At 41.6% G+C, this 23,803-nt stretch overlaps 1 long non-coding RNA gene across 1 annotated transcript in view; it reads left to right on the forward strand.

The window, feature by feature from the left end:
- Positions 1 to 23,599, forward strand: part of LOC135974315 (uncharacterized) — a 43,407-nt gene extending 19,808 nt beyond the window's left edge. The window contains exons 3-4 of the long non-coding RNA XR_010591546.1: positions 18,985 to 19,333; positions 22,329 to 23,599. This is a non-coding gene — a long non-coding RNA (uncharacterized LOC135974315). The remainder of the gene's footprint in view (positions 1 to 18,984; positions 19,334 to 22,328) is intronic.
- Positions 23,600 to 23,803: the final 204 nt, after the last annotated feature.

The following is a 23,803-nucleotide window of genomic DNA, read 5'->3' on the forward strand; positions in this document are numbered from 1 at the left end:
TGTTAAAATGTGTTTCAAAATTATTATTGCTGTTTCTTCCTTGCACACCAAAAGTGCTATTAAGTTTAGCCAGCTTGTATACAGTCCCAAGAAGTGTTAGAATCCAAACAGCCATATGCTGGTTATAATACATACAAAAAGTGCCTATCCTATGCTCTAGATGTCCTTCACAGTCATTAAAAATGCAATGTGTTAGTCTAGCAGCTTACCCACTTCTGCAAAGCAAAACAATAAACAATTTAGCAGGGGAAAAAACCCTCTATTACACTCTCCCTACACCACCATTTGGTATTTCTTTATTTATATTTGTCAGCTACTGTCTCCTAGTCTGAGTATTGTGAGATCAGGTCTCCCACAATGTGCATTTCCTACCTTTTTATCCTGACTTTGACCTTTTTAAAAATCCTCTCATATCTGAGTGGTAATTACTTCAACCACCAGGATTTTTCCTCTAGTCAGGGGTAGTAGGAATTCTGCATCATTGTCTTTGAAAGCTGAGTCCACTTTAACTTTTTGTTTACTAGTTACACACTTCTCCACATATTCCCCTGGGTCTGGAAGTTCCTTGCCAGTTGAAACTCACAGACTCTCATATTTTGAGAATAATTTGCTTCCTTAGTTGAACTCTCGGTTGCAATGTTTGTGTTAATCAGCAGTACAGCCTGCGTAAGTTTCGTCTTACCTTTGACATCTTGTAATGTCTCCTAATTCCTCTTTACTAAGCAGAATACAAATTAGCTATAATGGCTGATGAATGTCAATGGCTTCGGGTTTGATTCAGATTTGCACACAAAAGTTCTAGTGTTTTTCGAAAGCTTACCTGAGCATTGGTAACACCACCATTTAACCAAGCCACATGCCCCTTCCTCTGGAACCTTCCTCCCACAATAGGACCCAACTTATGTTATCTGCTGGCTTTTTTTTGGAGAGTAGTCTTCAAGTCTGCCACCCTGTCTCAAGTGTTTTGTGGCATTAACCTCCTATGCATTTCCTCTTCCAGGGGTGGCCAACTTGTCTACTCACTGTCCCATAGGTTTTTTCTTTCCCCAAATGCAGCCTCTCCTCTGGCTTCTTCACAAAATGGCGCTGTGAGCCCACCTCCCAGAAATCCTTTGCTTTATATTTTTTAGGCAACTCTTTTGTGCTTTCCCCAGTTCTGCTGGATAATTCTTGGTAATCTGATTTTCAATTTTTCCATGGTTGTCGTAGATAGTACAATATCTATCTGTCCCCAGTTATCATGTTTTCCCCAAATGTGCCGATATGTTCCTACTCCTATACTTTTTTGTCTCCTCAGCAAAATTTTCAGAATATCCAGGGATTTAATAGCACTTAACATTTACATGACACTAGACATTTTTATAGCTCCTTACAAAAAACACTCATTAAAATTTATGGAATTCCTAGAAGATAAGTGACTAAGTATTATCAACATTTTAGAGATGGGGAAATTGAAGAAGAGAAATGAAGTTATTTACCCAAGGTAACTCAGTGGCAGAGCCTGGATTTGACCTTAGCTCTCCTGATGAAGTCCTTTGCTCTAACCCTGCTAGATTCTACTGCTTGTCATGACTGGGATGGAAAGCCGCATGGCTCCTATTTATACCCATCTTAATGTCAATGGGATTGAAATGGCAAAATGGTGGAAAAAGTCAGGTTTGGTCCCTTAAATGTTAAATAAAAAAAACTTGTTTCCATATACTGGGAACTTTACAATACAGAAGTAGGTACTAAGAGGCAGCTGTTCCCATTTTCATTTTGCCATTTAATAGATTACTGTACAGTATGTACAAGGAGAAATATAACAATCTGGATGACTATACCTATAGAACAAAGAAATTGCACCACTAGAAATAAGTTAAATTGATGCTTGCCCTCAGTGGTGTGTGTTGTCTTTTAAATTCCACATTAGTCTAGCTGTCACCTTTGAATGTGGAACCTGTTTTAATAATTGTCAGTGCATCGGAATTAGTCCTTACTCTTAATATCAGTATTTCATTTTTATCTATAGAATTCAGAAACATAATATCTTATATGCTCTATGATAGTTTAAGGCCAACACAATGGAAAATATTAAACACTTCTATGGCAAGGTGATTCAGAAAGAATGTGTTTTTTAACTCCAGAATGTCTTTATTATTCATAGATCCCATGGCTGTTTTAAAAATAAAATAGCAGATTTGGCACCAAATAATTTCAGTTAGGACAAGAAAACAGTGCTTGCAGCCATACAGTTCTCTGTAAAGTGATAAAGGGATAATTGAAACTTCAAGTATTTGTGTTGAGAAATTTCCTGTTTATTAATGCTTATATTGCTGCTAAAATGTTATGAAATTAAAAGGTATGAGAGGCTGTTCATTTTTTCCTGTGATAATTACAGTTGGTTCCTACAGTAGAAGGGAATATCTGGTGCTGACATTTAGATTTCTTTGGACGAAGTGCAGTAAACATCAGCTTAATATCTGAGCCAGTCTTGGTTCAGAGAGGTATATGCTGCATTTGCAAAAGGGTTGGTTTTAAGGAACTTAAGTCTTTTCCATATTTTTCCATTACTGCTGTGATCCTCTAGACACAGCATAAAATCCATGAAAAACACAGTGTAAGGAAATAAGGTAATAGTAGTGTGATGTTTCAATTTCTGTTAAATTAACCCTGGAATGTGGGAAATATCTATTTCCATTAGGCACCTCAGGGCTAAGCTTAGGGAGTTCTGACACAGATATGAGAAGTCTAGTTAAAAAAAAAAAGATATCTTGCTTTGAAAAATGCATCAGGAAATAGGATAAAGCCCCGGCCATGTGAAAAACGAAATAATTGGAAGCAACTGCTCTTGGGATGGCCTTGTTTACCTCTGTCACTATAACTGTAGTGAAGATATAACTCTTGGCATTACAGAGTTATTTAGGCTCAGACAGCCGGGGCTTAGTAATTTATTCACATTCATAGAGGAGGGGAGAAATTCCATGTAAGTGGTGCTTGTCTGGGAACAAAACCTAAATTAGGGTAATAAGGGGCTTTGGATAAGAAGGGCTATAGGGCACTGTATGTAAGAATTTGTGTCTATAGTACAACTTTCTTTTTCTCTGTGTACGTACACACACACACACACACACACACACACACACACACACACACACACACTTAAAAGACTTGTTTCTTCCCCCCACCCCCCCACCCCAAGGCTTTGATTCAAGACCCTAACCTCAGTCTATGGAAATGATCTTTTTCTATATGCCAGAGTCAGCCTAACAACATGACAGTGATGGATTTTGGGTGACAACCTGTTTTGGGGGTGGGGTTTAAGCCACAAAAGCGGTCTTCAAAATTCAACAGTTGCAAACTCATTTTCACAACATAAGATGCTACATATGTTGAGGACCCAGCCTGCATTGATCAGCAGCCAGCACATCTCCCAGTGTGCCAAAAATCCTTGCTGATTGGCATATAAGCAGTGTATTTGCTTGCTGTATGTGCAAGAACAGCACAGTAGTTATGCTAGAGAGAACAGTTGGTGACTGGGTGGCCAATTCCTAGTGATTCAGTAAAAGACTTTCAAGTGAACATTTCCATGACGTGTATCTCAGCTGCAGTCCTCTGCCTTTTGAAGAGAAGCATATTTCCAAATATTGGTATTAGTGGAATGGTTGTGAAACTTGACCCACTGACATTACCAGGTATTTACCCACGTGGGGTTAAATGATGCCATGGTATGACTTCAATGAGTGTTCTTTGGCTTATTGGGATGACATGCTTTGTAATATGAATAATGATAGATAAATGAGTCTGACAATCTTGGTTCTGTTCCTGACTCTACCACAGATGTGTGGACAAGTCACTCAACATGTTTGAATGGGATTTTCAAAAGCACTCAGCATTAAGCCAACACTGTTACCATTGAACTCTGTGGACGTTTTACCAGTGTCTTCAGTGGGACCACATTTGTTTGTGGAACTGAATATACAGAGATTGTAGTGATAAGCAGGATATAAGGACCTAAAGAGAACAGATTAGAATAATGAAAGCTAAAATTAGCACAAATTTAATAAAAATACAAATTCTTCTTACTTGAGCGATCCCCAAATCCCACATTTTAGACTCTGACATTGCAGAAGGCCATGCATATTTTCCTTTTCATGATGTGACAGTTTCAGTTGTCACCATTGTACACCACATAACGGCTATGACAAAAACAACTAATCATAACTTCTAAATGACAAACGAAAATCTGTCTTCAAATAAAGTATGTCAAAATTCATGCCACCAAAACATTAGGAGATGAAAAATGGAAGACTAAGTCATCCTTCTTGTGTAGACCACCAACACTAAGTAATACAACATATAAATCACTGTACATAGTATATAGCATTTTGACAGGACATTCTCTGCTTTAGATAGTTTTGGTAAATATCATTGGGCAAAAGCCTATTATAAAGTCACCTGATGACTATAATGTACCATGCAGCAGATTGAACAATCAAGTGTCCGTTGGTTCATAGGTTTGTACAAAAATAAAGTGTTCTACATTTTGGAAAGTGACTAGTTATCTTGTGGGCCTCAAGTTTTGGGTGCCCTTAAAGCAACCTGATTTTCAGAAGACCCTTTACAGTCTTTCAAAAAGCATAAAAATTGATGTGCCCCGGTTGGTTGATGTTGAATGCCATGGAAAAACTGACATGGAGCTGCAAGGAGTCAAGCTTGTCCTCTTAATAGAAGAGCATAAATCTAGAGCTTGCATGGGGTTGGTTATTTGGTGCTTATGATATTGGGCCTGAATATCTAAAACTCTAATATTGTTGGGTTAGCCTATTTCTATCATCCCCATGTCTAGATGATCCATAATCATGAGCATAATTCCCTCATCTAAAATACATTTAATGTAATAGGGAGGTGAGGGATTGACACAAAATTATGAGAAATAAATGTCCCGTTCAAACATTTATTCAGTCATCTCCAAGTTGTAAATGGACAGTGATTTGATCTTTTACCCTAAGATTAATTTCAATGGCCAGTGACACTCTTAAGGGACATTGTCCATAACTTGTTAATAGTATGCTACAGCTTTTCAGTCTATCCATCATTATCTTCAAGGGGAGATATCTTAGCTGTCAAGATTCATAACCAATTTACAGCCCTAAAACTAAACCCCACTTGCTGTTTTCTGGTAAATATTTCCAGCTTAATTGAAAATGCCCTCTGGACATGTGTTGCAAGAAAAGTATCAATGGCCAGTTATAGCCGAGACAGGCCAAAGCCTTCCTAAAACCAATGACTGAAATAATGGTTCTCAGAGGTGGTCTCTTCTCATTAAAACTGCTCAGAAAAGGTTGCCAAAAACATGACCAATACCAGAAATCAAAACTATGAAATATTGGTGTGATTTTTTTTTTTAAATTTTCATTTTCTGATCAGCTCTAGTTTCTCTCTAAGTGATATTTACTTAAGTGCCCACTATTCAAGAAGCTGGCAATATGATGAAAAGGCAATATGATGTGCTTGGTTTTAGTGATAACTCTTGATTCTTTGACATCCTTCAGATAAAGAGTTGTTGGGAATAATGGAATGAGGCAGAGACAAGAAGGCAGAACCATACCCCCAGCTTGAGACATTCCATAATTTTATAGTTCGGATCAGCATCTGGATTTTCCCAAATGTCAGGATGTTCATACTGGCAAACTCATGCCTAGATTGGAGATTCAGCTCTAGGATTTTGCTTAGAATGGCTGTTTTGGATATTAAATTTAGGAACCCTCTCCTGCACTTACTCAAGAGAAACTTCCATTGAATCTATGGAGGCTTTGCTTGAATCAGAGCGATGGGGTCAGGCCCATAGTACAGCATCATTAGATGAGAGGGAACCAAGGGGTAGAATTTAATTTCAGATAACATTTCAGGAAATCATACCATTTTTCACGTTGCCTGCTTTTATTTTTTATCTACATTTCACCTGCTTATAGTTTGAGTACATCAAATATGAAATATATACAAGCTGTTTGACTTTCATATGGCCAATAATACCAGTTATACAGATGGACAAGCAAACAAACCTTTACTGGAATCCATAATATCCAAACTTCAGCTCACACCTAATTTTGATGGCCATTGCACATCATCTAGAGCAGGGGTCGGCAACGTTCGGCACGCAGCTCGCCAGGGTAAGCACCCTAGTGGGCTGGGCCAGTTTATTTACCTGCTGACGCGACGGGTTCAACTGATCGCGGCCCCCACTCACCGCGGTTCACCATCCGGGTCCAATGGGGGCAGCGGGAAACGGTGCGGGCTGAGGGATGTGCTGGCCACGGCTTCCCGCCGCCCCCATTGGCCCGGGACAGCAAACTGCGGCCAGTGGGGGCCGTGATTGGCTGAACCTGCCGCGTCAGCAGGTAAATAAACTGGCCCGGCCCGCTAGGGTGCTTACCCTGGTGAGCCGCGTGCCAAACATTGCCGACCCCTGATCTAGAGCTGATCCCATGCTTATTGGAAACAATTGAAGCACTTGCATTGATTTCAATGAGCATGGTCCGGGTCCCTATTCTCTCCTATTAGTATGAATACACTTATTTCTGCAAGTGCACTGCTGGGAATTTTCCCTGACTCTACACTACCTGTGCCAAGATCCGTTCTAAGCTTTGCCCCAGCTCACTCTTGGAATTTTAGCACTATCCTCAGTTTGCTACTGCTTCGGTCAATAACACTTTCTATTATTCCAGTTAGTCAACATTTCAAAGCAGGGTTGAAGGTTATTCTTAAACCATGGATCAAGTTAGTTACAGTAGCTAGGTTGTAACTGGAGGGCTTTTCATGTTGAAGATTCTTGCCACTCTCAGATCTACTACATAAAACAGCAGTTCACTTTGCTGCTAATATAATCCTTTAAATCTCTTGTCTTTATCCTGATACCACTAAAGAGACACCATAATGTATAGGCAGAGTTAAGATAGGATATTTGTGAGGAATTTCACTTCATTTAGGGCCAAATTTTGTACACATATTGCTCACTCACTCACACATATATATATATATAAAGCGACATAGATATGATTTGCCATACAAAATGTGTTATTCTGTGTGACTTTGAAAGATGGTAATACATGGAACATAAGATTTTCCATACCAAATCATAGTAGAAGATATAATAAATCTCTGACATTTCCTGTACTTCAGTTTTTCTATAGATACGATATAATCCACAGCTAGGCAAATATCGGATTTTCTGGTTCGCTTGCAATTCTGAAGAACAAAGTTTCATTTTGGGTTGAACAGAAAATGAAATATTTCAGGATTCTTGTTGAATTGAAAAGTGTAAAAAGAAAAAAATTTGGGTTGACACAACATTTTGTTTAATTTCAACTTGTAATTTTTCATTTTGATTTCAGTCATTTTGACAAAAGCAAAGAACTAGATTCATAACACGGCAGACTGGGTGAGGGAGGTAAAAGTTCCTCCATCACTACTTCTAGTAGTGGTTAGGGAACACACCTGAGGTGCGGGGGACCACAGTTCAATTCTCCCCTCTGCCTGGTGTGACAAAGAGACTTGAACTTGGGTTTCCCACATTACAGAAGGGTGTCATAGCCACTGGACTATGGGACATTTTCATATGGGTCTTTCTCATTCTATTCTGCTGAAGCTGTTCCATTTTAAAAAATGATTAGTCATTGGAGCAGAGATTTGAACATGAGTAAGTGCCCTAACCAGCAAGCTATAGAGTCATCCTCATTCTTTCCCTACACCAGTGACTGTTCTTATCTGCGTTGGCATGTACCAACCCCACACCGGGCCAGAAAGGATTAATGGGAGCTTGTGGGCTCAATCAACTTCACCCTATACCTGCAATATGCGTCAAGCCTGAAAGGAGGCGTTAAAAGGGCTGACCCTGGATCAGGTGGGAGCTGACCAGGGAGGAGAGCAGATTGGTGGCTCCCAGTGAGAGAAGCCTGACTGGAGCCTGGGAGCTGAGTTGGTCTGCTGCTGGACAGAACCTCCCTGAACAAAGGTAGGCAGGCCTGCAACAGGAAGCCCAGTGCAGTTTGAAAAAGAAAAGTGCGAGGTATTTAATCTGTCCATGATTCTTTGTGCTGGTGGAAGGGCCTGGAGGGAACAGGGAGATTCCTGCCCTGCCAGGTGAGTGGAGAAAACTCTCCTGCAGCAGAACCAGCTGGGTGGCAGAAAGTGCTTAGAAGCTCTGCCATGAGCCTGTGGAAGCGACTGCAATACCCTGTTCTATCCTCTCTACATCCCTAAAGACCTGTTAGATTTGGTTGTGAAGTGGGACAGCAAGCTCTTTTGGAGATTAAAACATACTGTTCCTATTTCACAAGTTTGTTAAGCTTTGGCTCACAATAGGGAATTATTGATAGAAATTAAAAAAAAAAAAGACGGGGGTGGGGGGCAGGGAAATTCATACCATCAAACCCGGGTTTGCTTCATAGATGTATTTTGTTTTCCTTTCACTTGTGTGCTGGAAACGAAATGATACTAAGACAGAATCATCTGCCTGTATTTGATAATGCATAGATATGCAGCTGCTGTGGAATACCGAATAAGTTTATCAGTTTATTCTGAAAATTAGGAATAATTCATTATTTCAATCATCTTCACTTTGTGAGGAAGTATATTCCATGACAAAGTCATGGAGTGCAGTTATGGGATTAAGAGATCACGTGAGATGAATTCAAGATGGTGGGTTTTTTTTACAGTTCTGCCTGGTAATTCTCGTTTGACCATCTTTAAGTCTTGTCACCTTCTATATATTCTTCCCTTATAATCATAAGTGTCTGAGGACAATAACAGTGAATGAGTGATAAGATGCTCTTAATATATCTTGTCACTACTTTATCTTAGCCACAAGGACACACATTTATATGTTTGTAACATCTCATCTCCAGACAATTTGACCTATTCATATTCAGTCACAGTATCTGTGATTTGAACGTGTGCTATTAATCATTTTACTCAGCTAGAATCTGCTATGATTTGTTCTTCTTGATATATAATGAGATCTATATTTATTATTCATGAATCAATTCTCTTTTATCTTGACTTACATTTAGTCCAATATTTTGCCGTGTCTTTTTCCCCCCACTTTATTTAATCCCTTCCCTAATATCAGGAGCTGTGATTGATGCTTTATTCTTTTTGTGTGTGTGCCATACAAGTTGTGTTACAATAGAATAAATAATCTTATGATTTTTTTTTTATTCAATCATGACAAAACCCATTTTAGGGCTGACACTTTTGTAACCATAATCATCATAGAATATTTATTCTCTGTATTTAAGTGGCCATATAGCATATTTTTCCTGGTCTTATAGGTTTTGAAGCAAAGACTCTTAGAATCTTTCACTTGACTACCACAGTCTATAGATCAGGCTCATAATGTCCCCCCCCAAAAAAATAGGGGCCAAGGATTGGTCTTCTCTAGGTGAATATGTATCCCATAATATTACCTAAGGACTATAAATAAATGGGTCTTGATCCAAACCTTGTTGAAGTCTTCCATTGACTCCAGCGGGTTTTGGATTAGGCCCATGGTGGGAGGAATTCATGTTTCAGACCCTTTTGTGATTTCCCTTAGCAGCTGCAACATTGAAGGCCATTTGTTTTGCCCATAGAATGCTGGATCATGCACATAAGGCAATCTTTGCAGCTAGCTAGGGTTTAGATTTGAAGTTCTTGACCCGTTATTATAATTTGACTCTGAATCTACTAGAATTTCTCAATTAAAATGTAAGGTAGAGACACTAGAAAATAGTGCAGATACATAAACAAGTGGCTGAATTGGAAACATCAGAAATAGTATAAAACTCTTAACTAGAGTGTTTGTAAAGGATAATTCTTTGTTTAATGAACGAAATTCTTGAAAATGCTGTAAAAGTGATTGACATCTGTACATTAGGCTTCTCTTTTAAGGCACAAAGGGGATTTTTTTTAAATTTACTGTAAATTTTAAAATTATTTTGAGTGCTGAAATTAAAAGGAATTAAGTGGTATATTGGTTTTGTGCTGGACCTCTGCATAAAGTGAATTTCTGCATAAAGTAAATTTCTCCCTATAACGACTTGATCTTGTACCATTAAAGTCAATAGGAGTTTTAACATTGATGGCAATGGGAGGAGAAATTTGTGGCCTTGATATAGCAAGATATATAAGAACATGCCTTACTTTAAGTTTGCAAATAGTTCCATTGATGTCAATGGGACACATCCCTAAATTGGGGATGTGCTTGAGTACTTTGCTGAATCAGGACCAATGTGCGTAAATAGGAATATAGGTGCATGAAGATCCTTTAAAAAATGAGGAAATTTTCAGAATTACGATTTAAATCTATACAACTCTACCATGTAGATGTGTAAAACTCCCATTCCAAGATGAGTTGAGATGATTGCTAAACTTCTACCTTTAATACCTTTTGGTTTACAGAGAACGTGTAGTTTTAAAGCTTGGTCCCAATAATGTAGATGTACCTTTTACGGGTATTGTTCTGTTCACAGCATACAAAGAGATAATAGATAAATTTTAAATACTCCTTCTGGAAGGTTGCAATATAACACTACTTTTATTTTTAGAGTCCAGAAAAACACAAAGTAACCAAAATCAAAGAGAGAAAGCAAGCTGCTCCATGAAGCAGAGATGCACAATTCACCCCACCTTGTTCTTGTAGGCTGTCTTTTTCCAGACTGAATGCTGCTAGGCCCAGATCACATACTTCTCCACAGAGTCCCCCAGCCTGAAAGTAGGACCAAGAAACCCTGCTACTCTTAAAGTAACAGCTTGCAATTCCAACACAATCTTCAATACACCGCAGCTATGAGCATTTAGAAATAAAATTTCTTATTAGTTATTATATCATCTGTCATTTTATGAGACGATATCAGAGAGTTGTGGGCTCAATGAAGATTAGGAAGGATGAAATCCTGGTCCCATTGAAGTCATGGCAGAACACCTATTGCCTTTAATCTACCTAAGATTTCTCCCTAAATGTTTAGTTAACCTGTATTCCAACCCAATCTCTAATTACATTTTTCTAAACTTTACTTATGTTCTGTGAGACCCAGATGAGGACAAAATAAATCTCTACTTGCTTTTTTTTTTTTTTTAAGTATTTTTATCACATACATATCTTGCTCTGATTCCTTTTTTTCTGCAGTTTTGACACAACAAATTTTCTATCTTATGCTACAGGGATAGTTTTTTATTTCCTCCTATTTTTTTTCTCCTCAAGCAGATGTCAGATTATTAATGATAAATGAGGTTATTTTATTATAGGAAAAACTGCTTTACTGGAAAAGACCAATGTTCCATCTAAACTCCAAAAGCAGCCACTGATGTGTGTGTTCAATGAAAGTGGAAAACCACAATAGTGCATCTAACTTGTGCAATGCTATCTTATGGACCAAATTTCTTCCTTACATTTATCACCAGATAAGGCATGCCATGATGCATTGGTGAACCCTTCCTAGTTTATCCAAACACACAGAGTCTGAATAAGAGCAACATCTGCCGCTGAAACCTTTAATTTTTTTAAATTAAAGTTTGTAAACTATTTATCTCAAAACCTCGTGGTAGTGAATTCCACTGTCTGGTTATAAACTGTATGACATGTTTCCTTTTATCAGTTTTAAGTTTGTAGCCTTTTAATTAAGTGTGCTCTTGTTCTTGTAACAGTGATAAAAATGAACCAGACTGCCCTCTCTGTATCATTAATCATTTCAGATATTCATTGTGCCTGTTATGTCTCCTTAGTCTTCCTTCTAAAATAATCCGAGGCACTGATCTTGAAATCAGTTCTAGTGCAGAACTCTGAACCTGTGAAGAATCCCACTGAATACTCTTTTAAATGGCTCCTCATAAGAAAGCATTTCCATCCCTCCAGTCTTGCTGTTCTTCTCTGTAGCTTTTATAATTTCCTTATGTGCAATGAGCTGATTGAAGATGCATCTATTTTAATCCATTAAACAGCCTGACAATATTTTTGAATTCTTTATTTTCTTTGTAATAATGCTCTTTATTGCTTAGCCCACAATGGTGCCTAGGTCTTTTCTGTCAGAACTCATTCAGAAACTAGCACTGTGTATGAACAGGTTAAGTTGTTCCTTTCAGTGGGCCTGATCCAAAATCCATTTAATTCAGTGGAAAGAGTTCTACTGAGGTTAACAATATTTGTACCAGGTCCATTGTGCTTCATGTTGCCTTTATCCACACCAGTATTTAAGATGCTAGTAGATTGCTCACACCCCTAATTTTGTTAGGCATGAATCCTTACAAAACCCTCATGGTCCTTCCTAGACTTCCATAACCAAAAGTATATCATGCAAATATCAGCAAACTTTGCTACCTCCTATTCATTCCCTTTTCCAGGTTAAGAAATATGAAACAACAGTGAAACTACTGCCATGACTTGGGGCAACTGCTGTTAACCTCTTTCTGTCCTGAGATTGCCTATATATTTCTAATCATTGTTCCTCTCTCTTAACCAGTTTTTAATCTATGACAGGAGTTAGCCTCTTTTCCTCACTCTCTGTTGTCGTCAAGTTTCCTTGATAGTTTCTTATGTCCCCTCTTGATTGTATGAGTCTGTTCTTTAGTACAAAAATGGGTGTCAATACCTGTACAAATGGGAATGGGAAAGGTGTGTTTAGCTTAGTCGAACTTCTTCTCTTGTTGCTTGCAATCATTATTTCCATGGGTGTGCTCTGTATAGCACACTACAAAGCAAACCCATTCTACAGTGTCCTCCGTAGAAAATGTAATAAAAATTTTTTCAGTGACACTGAGTCAGAAGATTCTGAGGTGAGACTTGAAGAAGGGAAGCAACTCAGTAGTTCAGAGGGCGAGGGGAGTGGAGTTCTAGGCAGCATTACAAGTGAATGACTTTGTCCCAACTGTGGAGAATCAGAAGAAGGGGACAGAAAGAAGGCAACCAACAGAAGAGCAAATGGGAGGAGAACCAGATGGGTATTCAGTCAGGCTAGGGCAACAAGTAGAAAAACCTGTGTATTTGGGCTCTGTGAAGCTGGACTGGTTGGGGAGATGAAGTCCACACTCCAAACTCAGTGCCAAAGTGCTCTTGCAGCCTGATGGCTGGAATAGTGGTCCCAGACGACCCCTCATCAATTGTACAGGGATCTGTACATGGATCTGTGACCCTTTCTCCAGTCTGCCAACCCTGAGTGTAGTTAATGTGGTTTTCCATACTAGTGTATGCTTTTTTTAGTGTGTGTGTGCAGAGCACCTGCCCATGGTGTGACAGGATTCCTATGAGGCTGCTCCACCATTGCCCCATGCTACACCAGTGCTGGACTTGAGTGCTGTGGCAGGCCTTCTGCTGGCATTCTATACTGTGGGGCACTTCAGCTTCAGAGAGGTGCAGTGGACTCCTGCAGATTCTTGAAAATCAAGAGTGTAATTGTGATGTTTATGAAGACATCTTAGAATCATAGAAGAATCATAGAAGATTAGGGTTGGAAGAGACCTCAGCAGGTCATCTAGTCCAACCCCCTGCTCAAAACAGGACCAATGACTAAATCATCCCAGCCAGGGCTTTGTCAAGCCGGGCCTTAAAAACCTTAAGGATGGAGATTCCACCACCTCCCTAGGTAACCCATTCCAGTGCTTCACCACCCTCCTAGTGAAATAGTGTTTCCTAATATCCAACCTAGACCTCCCCCACTGCAACTTGAGACCATTGCTCCTTGTTCTGCCACCATTGAGAACAGCCGAGCTCCATCCTCTGTGGAACCTCCCTTCAGGTAGTTGAAGGCTATGAAATCCCCCCTCACTCTTCTCTTCTGCAGACTAAACAAGCCCAGTTTCCTCAGCCTCTTCTCGTAAGTCATGTGCCCCAGCCCCCTAATCATTTTCATTGCTCTCTGCTGGACTCTCTCCAATTTGTCCGCATCCTTTCAGGGGATGGGGGGGCACAACTGGATGCAATACTCTAGATGTGGCCTCACCAGTGTCGAATAGAGGGGAATAAGCACTTCCCTCGATCTGCTGGCAATGCTCCTACTAATGCAAGGCAATATGCTGTTAGCCTTCTTGGCAACAAGGGCACACTGCTGACTCATATCCAGCTTCTCGTCCACTGTAATCCCCAGGTCCTTTTCTGCAGAACTGCTGCTTAGCCAGTTGGTCCCCAGCCTGTAGCAGTGCATGGGATTCTTCCATCCTAAGTGCAGGACTCTCATCAGATTTGAACCTCATCAGATTTCTTTTTGCCCAATCCTCCAATTTGTCTAGGTCACTCTGGACCCTATCCCTACCCTCCAGCATCTCTATCTCTTCCCCCAGTTTAGTGTCACCTGCGAACTTGCTGAGGGTGCAATCCATCCCATTATCCAGATCATTAATAAAGATGTTGAACAAAACCAGACCCAGGACCAACCCCTGGGGTACTCCACTCTTCTGTGGTTATGTCCTTATTTTCACCATTGCTTTTCCCTTTACAATGTCACAAATATATGATCACTTTAGTGTATCTGTAGGTCCTACTTTACATTCTAAGAAATCCTGTTAGTTAATTTTAAGACCTTTCCTTGAAGCAAGCTTGTGTATTTTCCCTTGCATTAGTCATTTTCTGTACCGCCTTACAGAAGTACTTTTCTTTATTATTCAAAAATAAGGGGGGAGGGATAGCTTAGTATGGGGGAGGGTTATGTTTGGAGTTCTTGTGTGTTCTGAATTCTAAGAAATAAAGTAGTGTTACATTGCACCCTTCCAGCAGGGGCATTTATGTTTGTATCTAATTTAACTTTGTGCATGCTGTGAATGTAACAAAATGTAACATTACCCCAGGCTCTTCCAGCCAGACTTGTCCCCCTGGCCAGTCTCCCAATCCCTGTTCCCCAGATAGAGTCTCTGCTCTCCAGCCAGCACCCAAACTGAGCCCCTACTGCCTAGTCACCACAGAGACACTCCCTGCCCCCAAGACAAGCCTCCACAGAGATCCCTGCCACCATCTAGTTCCCTGTCCCCTGGGTGATTGGGACCCCATCCACCAATTCTCGGTCAGCATCCACCCACCTACACCAACACTTACAGGCATTCCAGCACCCACTCAATCCTGTAGTGAGGCCTGGGCGAACATGAGTAATTAACACATGGAGGGAGGCCTCATTTTTTGAAAGATAGAATTAGGGATGGAAATGAATAATCAGGTTGAAAACAGAATGTTTGGGCTAAATAGGATAAGTAAATAGGTCAGTAGACTAAGACGAGAGAATGTCTGAGCCAACTAAGATACGAGGGATAACACCCAGGGAACTATTTACAGTGAACTAGATAACAAAGGACAAAATAAATTAGGAATATGGAGATAAAGAGGAAGTTGAATCATGGACAATGCGTGGACAGCACATACTGTACTGTTCCTGCAAAGTAACCAATCCAATCCAAAAATGTGTGAAGCAATGTACAGTAAATGCAATGAGACATATAATACCCTGCATCCCCCCTCCCCCCCCCCACGCACATTTGAGTCTGATAAACTGAGCCTAGCGCTGCTGTATGTCAAATAAAGATACCTGAGTGATGAAGGCTGGAGTCGAAATGAATTCTTGGGAAGCCAAGTGGATAGAGTCTCAGGGAATCCCAACAGCACCCTTATCCCAGGACCAACCCACTCTCGGCACTTAATCCATCTCTACAGCCACTTCTTGACAGCACCCAGCTTCCCATCTACCTTCTAGTAGCCACTGACCTAGCAATCCCAGACAAACGGCAATCCCCCATTTACCCCCTGCCATCCTCCTACTGGACCTGACCTCATAGCTGCCAAGTTTTGTGCAGGGCTATGTCCTATTGCTTGGAGCAGGATGTATTGACAATAAGGTTAAGTTTCCAGTATTTAGCAAACTGTGTGTACATTGCACATTAGGTAATTTGTATAAAATGTCACACATGTAGCTGTACAAAACATGGCAAGGTTCCTGCAGAAAACCATCTCATTCACTACACAAGCCTGAATCATTCCCAGAGCACCCCTCATCCCCATCCTGTGCACTAAATGAGGCAGGGGCCCTGTGGAATAACTAGGGATGCCGCCTCTGAGGTACCAAAAAAACAAACAAACACATCATCCAGGATGAACCTGAGCCCATAAAACTGGACAGCTGGCAACATGTATTGAGTATCATTGCAGATTTCCCAGGACAGCTATCTGAAAAAAGGGACAAACCTGGAACATCTTGGCCAAGTGGTAACTCTAGAAATAAATAGTATGTGATCATGTAATCAGTGGCAGTGCTAATACAGGAATTGTGGGAGCAACCCCCCATCCCCAACCACCCTCACCCCCCCTGGTAACCTTTAGGGATATGTGCGGTGCCTTTCACATGAGGCTGGAGAGCAAGTCTGCTCTGCATTCACCTGGCACTGGCAGCCCCTGTCCTGTGACTCTGGGTCCCTTCTCCGGATGTTGTGACATGTCATACGGGGTCACAGCCATGCACCATGTCACATACCCCATCCCAGATCACCATGAGGTGCACAAGATTGCAAGACAATCTGACTAAGCATGTGGATTTTCAAGCACTTAGAAAAATCAGCTGTTCAACAGTAAGCTAGTCTCAACTTTAACTACAATAGTGTTGCTGTCCTGCCTTGATGAAAAGACAAAATAAAGGCCACATTCTCCATTTGGCTGCATGAGGGAATCAAAATGAAGTCAATGGAAACTGCATATTAATTGAAGGGCATAATTTGTCCTTAAATCAGAGATTCCATCCTTATATTTCCATACCGGTAGATGCTCCTATTTGGTATGGCAAACAGTATCTTTTAGCAGGATATTAACATTCACTCAACTTCAAAGTGTGTATATATAGAAGCTTTCCCTGCCTTTTCCTGACACCCTACACTCTAGCTCAACAATATCCCCTGACAGTAGCATCAGTTTGATTACATTTATATTTCAAATAATGTATTGAGTAAGGATAATGGCATAGTTATCATTCATCTAAATTCTAACCGAGACACATTACGTTTTCCTTTATAAATGCCTGTTGGAAATCTGACTCCATTGGCTACTTATAGGAAAAGAATGTACAACGTAGTTAAACCTAAACCTATACAATTTTCCACCATAAGAGAGTTTAGACAGTGGTCACTGAGCACAATGTGCATTCTATCTTATGTATTTAGTACTTGTAATATACTGAGTGACTCAATACTCTAAGGAATTGTACTTGATTAAAATGGCATATTTTGACAAAATACAGTAGACTGAATCATTAGAGATGTATGTAAAGATGGTAATATGCAGCCGAGGACTCTGGCTTGTTCTCCCCTATGAAATTGCAAGTTTACATTTCAGGGCAATGTTTCTCATTCAGCAAGTTGATCTAATACTCCACTTCATTTAAACTACATTTATCAATGTCTCCATTTTGCTATAACTGGGAAATTGACTTATTTTGGTACATCCCATAATAGCTGATTAACCTTCCTAGATCTTAAGAAGTAGTCTTCTATGTGATTTCCCAAGCTGCTGTGTGTTCGCTGTTCTGTAGTAATGATTTTTGCCCTGCCTGCATTTTAAGTTAGGCAAGCTGCCATGCATGCAATACTATTTTCTTTTCTTTTTTTCCTTCTCTATTTGCACAAATAACATAGGATAGGCCTAAGCACAAATGTTGTTCTCTTAAAAGAGAGGGATATAGTTCAAAGGTAGGAACGGAACCTGAAATTTCTATTTTGAGAAGTGGGTATGTGATTGAGGAACTCCTGAATTCTAATCTAGCTTCTTGGGCAAACCTGGGTGTCTAAATTTAGGAACTTAAATTTAAATTCCAATTCTCTCCTCACTCACTCACTCATTCTCTCTCTCTCGCACACACACACACACACACACACACACACACACACACACACACACACACACACACACACTTTCTCTCTCTCTCTGTGATATTTTGGAAAGTTTTCTAGTCTTTGATTCTGTTTTCCATCTATAAAATGGGATAATATTTATAGAGCAGGAAATGATTTTTCTCATCTCATGAGAATTTTCAAGGTTTTGTTCCCATCCTGAATTAGGACAAAAAGTTGAATTCTCAAATGTTCACAAATTGATAATCCTGAAAGAAAATCCAGATTGGGTCAATTGAAACATTTCATTTGGATTTTGACCTTTTTAAACCTATTTTTTAAAGTATAAACTGACCAAAATAGCCAAGCAATAAGTCATTTCAAACTGAAAAAGGAAACTTTGGTTTGATCATTTCAAAACTTTTGTCAGAACTTTTTCAATCAGAAATTTATCAGAACTGGCCCTTTCCTGCAAACAGTTGTGGTTTTAACATGAACATGTTCAATGCATTGTTTCTGATGAAAAACTATTTGTAGGAAAATTCCTGAACATCTCTAAATATGCACCTAACAGAGGTATTAGCATTAACTACTTAATATTTGTACAGTGCTCTGAAAATATAAAGTGCTATAAAATGCTAAGCATTGGAGATAGGAATGGATGAAAATGCAGCAGTAGAAGAAGATGATGGGTGTAAAGAAAGGAGCAGTAGATAACTTCTCAGTTACAATGGTTATACTCTTATTAATGCTATGTGAGCACCTGTTCTGGCTAGTATTCTTGCCTCCATTTATGTAAGCAAATGAATTCCGTGCATTTCTAGAGTAATCCGGAATGACTGGGATGATGCTGTCTTCCCTAGAGTTTTAAGATGGGCATTGAGAGACAATTCAGGAAAATGTCACATGGTGGTGTTAAACTATGTCCCCTGAGCGTAAGTTGCACCCTACACAATGTTAAAATTAAAAATAGAATCCAAGTACTCTGGGTGAAATGCACCAAGGTAGCTGTGGTGGGTGTATCAGTCTGTGACCTGCCTTCAGAATCCAGTAGAAACCATTCACTCACAGCCAGAAGATTATTAGGAGAGGAGAGATCTGATTATTTTGGCCATACATGGTTTAATGGGGTGTCTTCTCAATATGACAGATTCATGTATCAACCTTCTCTTCTGTTAGTTATCCAGGTTGCCTCTGGGAACTGCCACAGAGGGAGAGGACCCCAACACAGACTCTGAGCCAGAACAAAGTCAGACCAGAAGGCTAGCCTCTAAGGCTGATAAGGCAATGGATTCCATTATGCACTGATACAAAATACGTAATTCACTTTAATTTCTGTCCTTGGAACTTGCAAACTCTCCTTTGCCAATGATGCTCAGAATCTTGAGAAGATATTTTATACCTTTTGATACTTTAAAACATTTTTTCCAGGTGAAATATTGTGTGTTGGGTAATAAACTTATCCAGCTGGGAATGAATGGGAAATAAGATCAGCCACCTGATATCAATAGCACAAGATTAATGAACGGTAAGGATTCATATCCAGTTTGAATGACCAGGCAACAGCTGATGCATTGTACCATTTTTCTGTAAACATCTAAAAATCTGCCTAAAACAAGTCTGACATTGCAAATGCTTTCTCTAGCTAATTTGTAATATTAAAAGTTCTTTTCGTGATCTTGCAAGGTACTAAGCATTTTCTGGGAGGTTTGAAGCATTCTAGGCTCCCAGGGCAATTCCAGGAGACGTTCATCACTTACCAGCATTAAATACTGTAACAGTTCCAGATGTAGAACAGTAGGTGTGAGGAATGTTTCACTCTGTTAACCTCAATTTTAAAATGAAATAAGAAAATATTATCTCGCTGATTCAGGAGAGCCTTTTTATTGCGGACAGTGTTTATGCATGTGTTTAGCTTTAAACATGTGCTTAATATATGTAACAGTTCAGGGCAACTGTGCGCTGTATCCCTTCTCTTCGGTCCATCAAGGGCACTCTTCTGGCTTTCCATCCTCACCTCTCTTGGGTGGAGACTCACCTCTCTCTCATAGAATCATAGAATCAAGAGGTCATCTAGTCCAACGCCCTGCTCAAAGCAGGACCAACACCAACTAAATCATCCCAGCCAGGGCTTTGTTAGGCTGGGCCTTAAAAACCTCCAAGGCTGGAGATTCCACCCCTCCCTAGGTAACCCATCCCAGTGCTTCACCAACCTCCTAGTGAAATAGTGTTTCCTAATATCCAACCTAGACCTCTCCCACTGCAACTTGAGACCATTGCTCCTTGTTATGTCATCTGCCACCACTGAGAACAGCCTAGCTCCATCCTCCTTGGAACCCCCTTTCACATAGTTGAAGGCTGCTATGAAATCCCCCCCTCACTCTTCTCTTCTGCAGACTAAACCAGCCCAGTTCCCTCAGCCTCTCCTCTTAAGTCATGTGCTCCAGCCCCCATATCATTTTCACTGCCCTCCGCTGGACTCTCTCTAATCTGTCCACATCCTTTCTGTTGTTGGGGAGCCCGGAAATGGACTCAATACTCCAGGTGTGGCCCCACCAGTGTTGAATAGAGGAGAATAATCACTTCCCTTGATCTGCTGGCAATGCTCCTACTAATGAAAACCAATATTCTTCTTGGCAACAAGGGCACACTGCTGACTCATATCCAGCTTCTCATCCACTGTAATTCCCAGCACAGGTGCCAACTTTTGTTGGTGCTGGAGGGTGCTCGTGGCCCCCTGCCCTGACTCCACCCCCTCCCTGCCCCTATTGGATCCCTCACCAAATCCCTGCCCTGGCCCCGCCTCTTCCCCAAGAGCACTGCGTTCCTCCTCCTCCCCCCTCCCTCCCAGGCTTGCTGTGCGAAACAGCTGTTTCGCAGCACCAGTGCTGGGAGGGAGCTGGGGAGAAGCAAGATGTGGTGGCCTGCTCAGGGGAGGACGCGGAGGCAGAGGTGATCTGGGGCAGAGGGATGGACCGGGGAGCTGCCAGTGGGTGCTCCGCACCCACCAATTTTTCCCAGCCCTGGAGCACCCACAGAGTAAGTGCCTATGATCCTCAGGTCCTTTTCTGCAGAACCGCTGCTTAACCAGTCGGTCCCCAGCCTGTAGCAGTGCATGAGTTTCTTCCGTCCTAAGTGCAGGACTCTGCACTTGTCCTTGTTGAACCTCATCAGATTTCTTTTGACTCAGTCCTCCAATTTGTCTAGTTCACTCTGGACCCTATCCCTACCCTCCAGTGTATCTACCTCTCTCCCCAGCTTAGTGTCATCTGTGAACTTGCTCTCCCTCCTGACTGGGGTGTTTCCAGACAGCACAGCTCCCTGCGTACACTGTGAATTCCACAATAAAATCAGATTGCCTAAACAGGCCTGCTTTACTTTTCTCCTCAGAGACAGTAAACAGTGTAATTGCCACACGTTAAGTTACCATCTGGCTTTTTCTAAGCAAGCGCATTTATTCTAAGCATTACAGAGTAACACATATTAAAACAATAAGAGCCAAGACACATGCTACCAAGTGTGACAGGGTGTAAACCCTGCACTAGGATCAGAGGGGTTAAAGAACAACTCTGGGCCCAGACTACCCCCCCATCTGCACCTGTGGCTCATGCTCCAGATGGAGGTGGAGCTTAAAAGGAAGCCAGAGAGCTCAGCAGAGGGCTGCAAAGCAGAAGACCTGCCCTGGAAGCTCCTGAGAAGGGGTGCTCCTTTGGGGTAAGAGGAGCCTGTCTTCTGGGCCCAGACAGACTGAAGGTCCAGTTAGTACATTTTCTTTATTACCTTTTGCTACAGACTGCAAAGCTTGTACCACAGAGTGGGAAGAAGTAGGAAGTGTCTCAGAGAGGGCAGGCTTAAGGCATTCTTGGGTGCCTGGGCCTTTGGAAACCTTCACAGGTCCCCAGGCCTGAACCTGATGGAGTGGAAGGACCTGGGATTCCCTACCACCTCCGCCTGCATTAAGAAAGCCCTAACCCCCTAACCACTAGGTGGTGCTTCCATCCAGCTCCCACCATCATACTAAGCTTACCATAGATCAGCCAGGACTTGGGCCAGTGAACTGTCCCCACCAAGGGTTTTTTCTGTGATTACCAGTACACAACTGCTTTGGCTCAGAATAAGCACACTCATGAATCTGAGAGTTACTTCTTTATGCTGTTTGGGGTGTTCAATCCTGGGACTAGGTAATTCATGGACAGATGTCCCCTCTTCAGGGTAAAGCTTCAAAGATCAGGTCCAGAGGTGGGCATTTGCATTCCCCTCGTCCAAAGTATTTTGTAGGAAACCTACTCAACTAACAGTTCATTCTTGTCTTGCCCATTGTTTAAAAGAACCTTTGAAGCTCATAACACTTCCTGAGGTTTACATTAGTCATGTCTCCTGGACAAGTTATGTACAGTTCCACAATAACAGTTACAAATTTGCTTTTTAATATAAGTTCATAAAATAATTAGACTTAATTCAATAAGGTTTGTCCAGGATAGTTCAGGAAATTGCCATAATTGTCTCAGTCTCTTTGATTTCAGGATCTGAGAATGAGAAAGGGGAACTTGGATGGAGAAGGGGAGAAGTGGGGACTGGAGAAGGAATCATGGTGCATGGAGTGGAAGATGGACTGAAGAGTTCAACAGAGAGTTGCTGGGGAGGCAGAGGCAAAAGTAGATTTTAGCAGATGGGGTAGAATAAGGCATAAGTGCTATAGACACGTGCCCAATGCCCCAGTTTTTGGAATCATGTGATTACATCAGAATTTTTTTAAACATCTGAGGCTCCGGAAGCCCAGAGCATCAAGTTGACAGTGCTGCCAGGGCTTTCCAAGTTGCCAAGGAGTTGGAAGTGTGGAAGCTCCAACTCCAAGACAGCCCACCTGGCAGAGACCCTCGAAGCCCGGGGAAACTTGACTCTGGAACTTCCCTCCAGATGGGCAGCCTTGGCTGGAAGCCTGGGAATCCCCGGGCCCAGGCTGCTGAGGAGCTACGAGCCTGGGAACCAGAGTGCCTGGCTCTCTGCTCCCCATCAGCCCACCAGGCAGGCTGCCAAGAAGCCAGATGGACAAGCTGATAGGTGTAACCAGGCACATTCTGCAACTTGCAGTGTTCCGTCAGAAACCTGCCTAGTCCCTGTCGGAATTTGGTCGAGTTAGAACATTCTTGTGGAAGTTCCAGTTTTGACAAATCAGTATTTTCCGATGCCAAAATGCTCCATTGGAAGATTTCTGACCAGCTCTAGTGATCACCACTGACACAAACATGGACTTGATTTTTCAGCTGTACATAATACTCAGAACTGAAGCTGAAGTCAGTGACCACTGCAGACACACATCTGAAAATCCTGCCACTCATCTCTGGATACTCTCTTTTAGACTTTACACTCTGAAAGGTTCACTTTCGTTTACAGGGATGGTAGATACACTCAGCCTTTTTCTTTCCTCATATAGATTGAAACAAAGTTGGTAGAAAGTTTCAGGCTTTAAAAACCCTACTTTCTCTTTTACTGGTGTTGGATTTAAAAGTGGCCAGCAACCCCTTTTATGGGTCTACTAAACAAATGTAACTCCCCAGCTATTGACTTGATGTTCCAGTGAAATGCTTGTTTAAAAAAATGTGTATTGACCAGATCCTCAGCTGGAATAAAGTTAGGGTTACCATACGTCCTCTTTTTCCTGGACATGTCCGGCTTTTCGGCAGTCAAACCCCCGTCCGGGGGGAATTGCCAAAAAGCCGAACATGTCCGGGAAAATGGCGGCTCTGCTCCTCCCCGACTCTTCGGCTCTGTTTAAGAGCCGGGCTGCCCGAGCGCTACCGGCTTCGGGCAGCCCCTGTGCCTCCAGACCCTGCGCCCCCAGCCGGGCACTTCCCCTCCCGGGCTCCGGCAGCGCAGGGTCCGGAGGCACGGGGGCTGCCCGAAGCCGGTAGCGCTCGGGCAGCCCGGCTCTTAAACAGAGCCGAAGAGTCAGGGGAGGAGCAGAGCCGCCACGGCTGGAGGCTCTGATCCTCTTCGT

This window comes from Chrysemys picta, chromosome 11 (assembly GCF_011386835.1).
Source record: "Chrysemys picta bellii isolate R12L10 chromosome 11, ASM1138683v2, whole genome shotgun sequence".
Classification (NCBI taxonomy): Eukaryota; Metazoa; Chordata; order Testudines; family Emydidae; genus Chrysemys; species Chrysemys picta.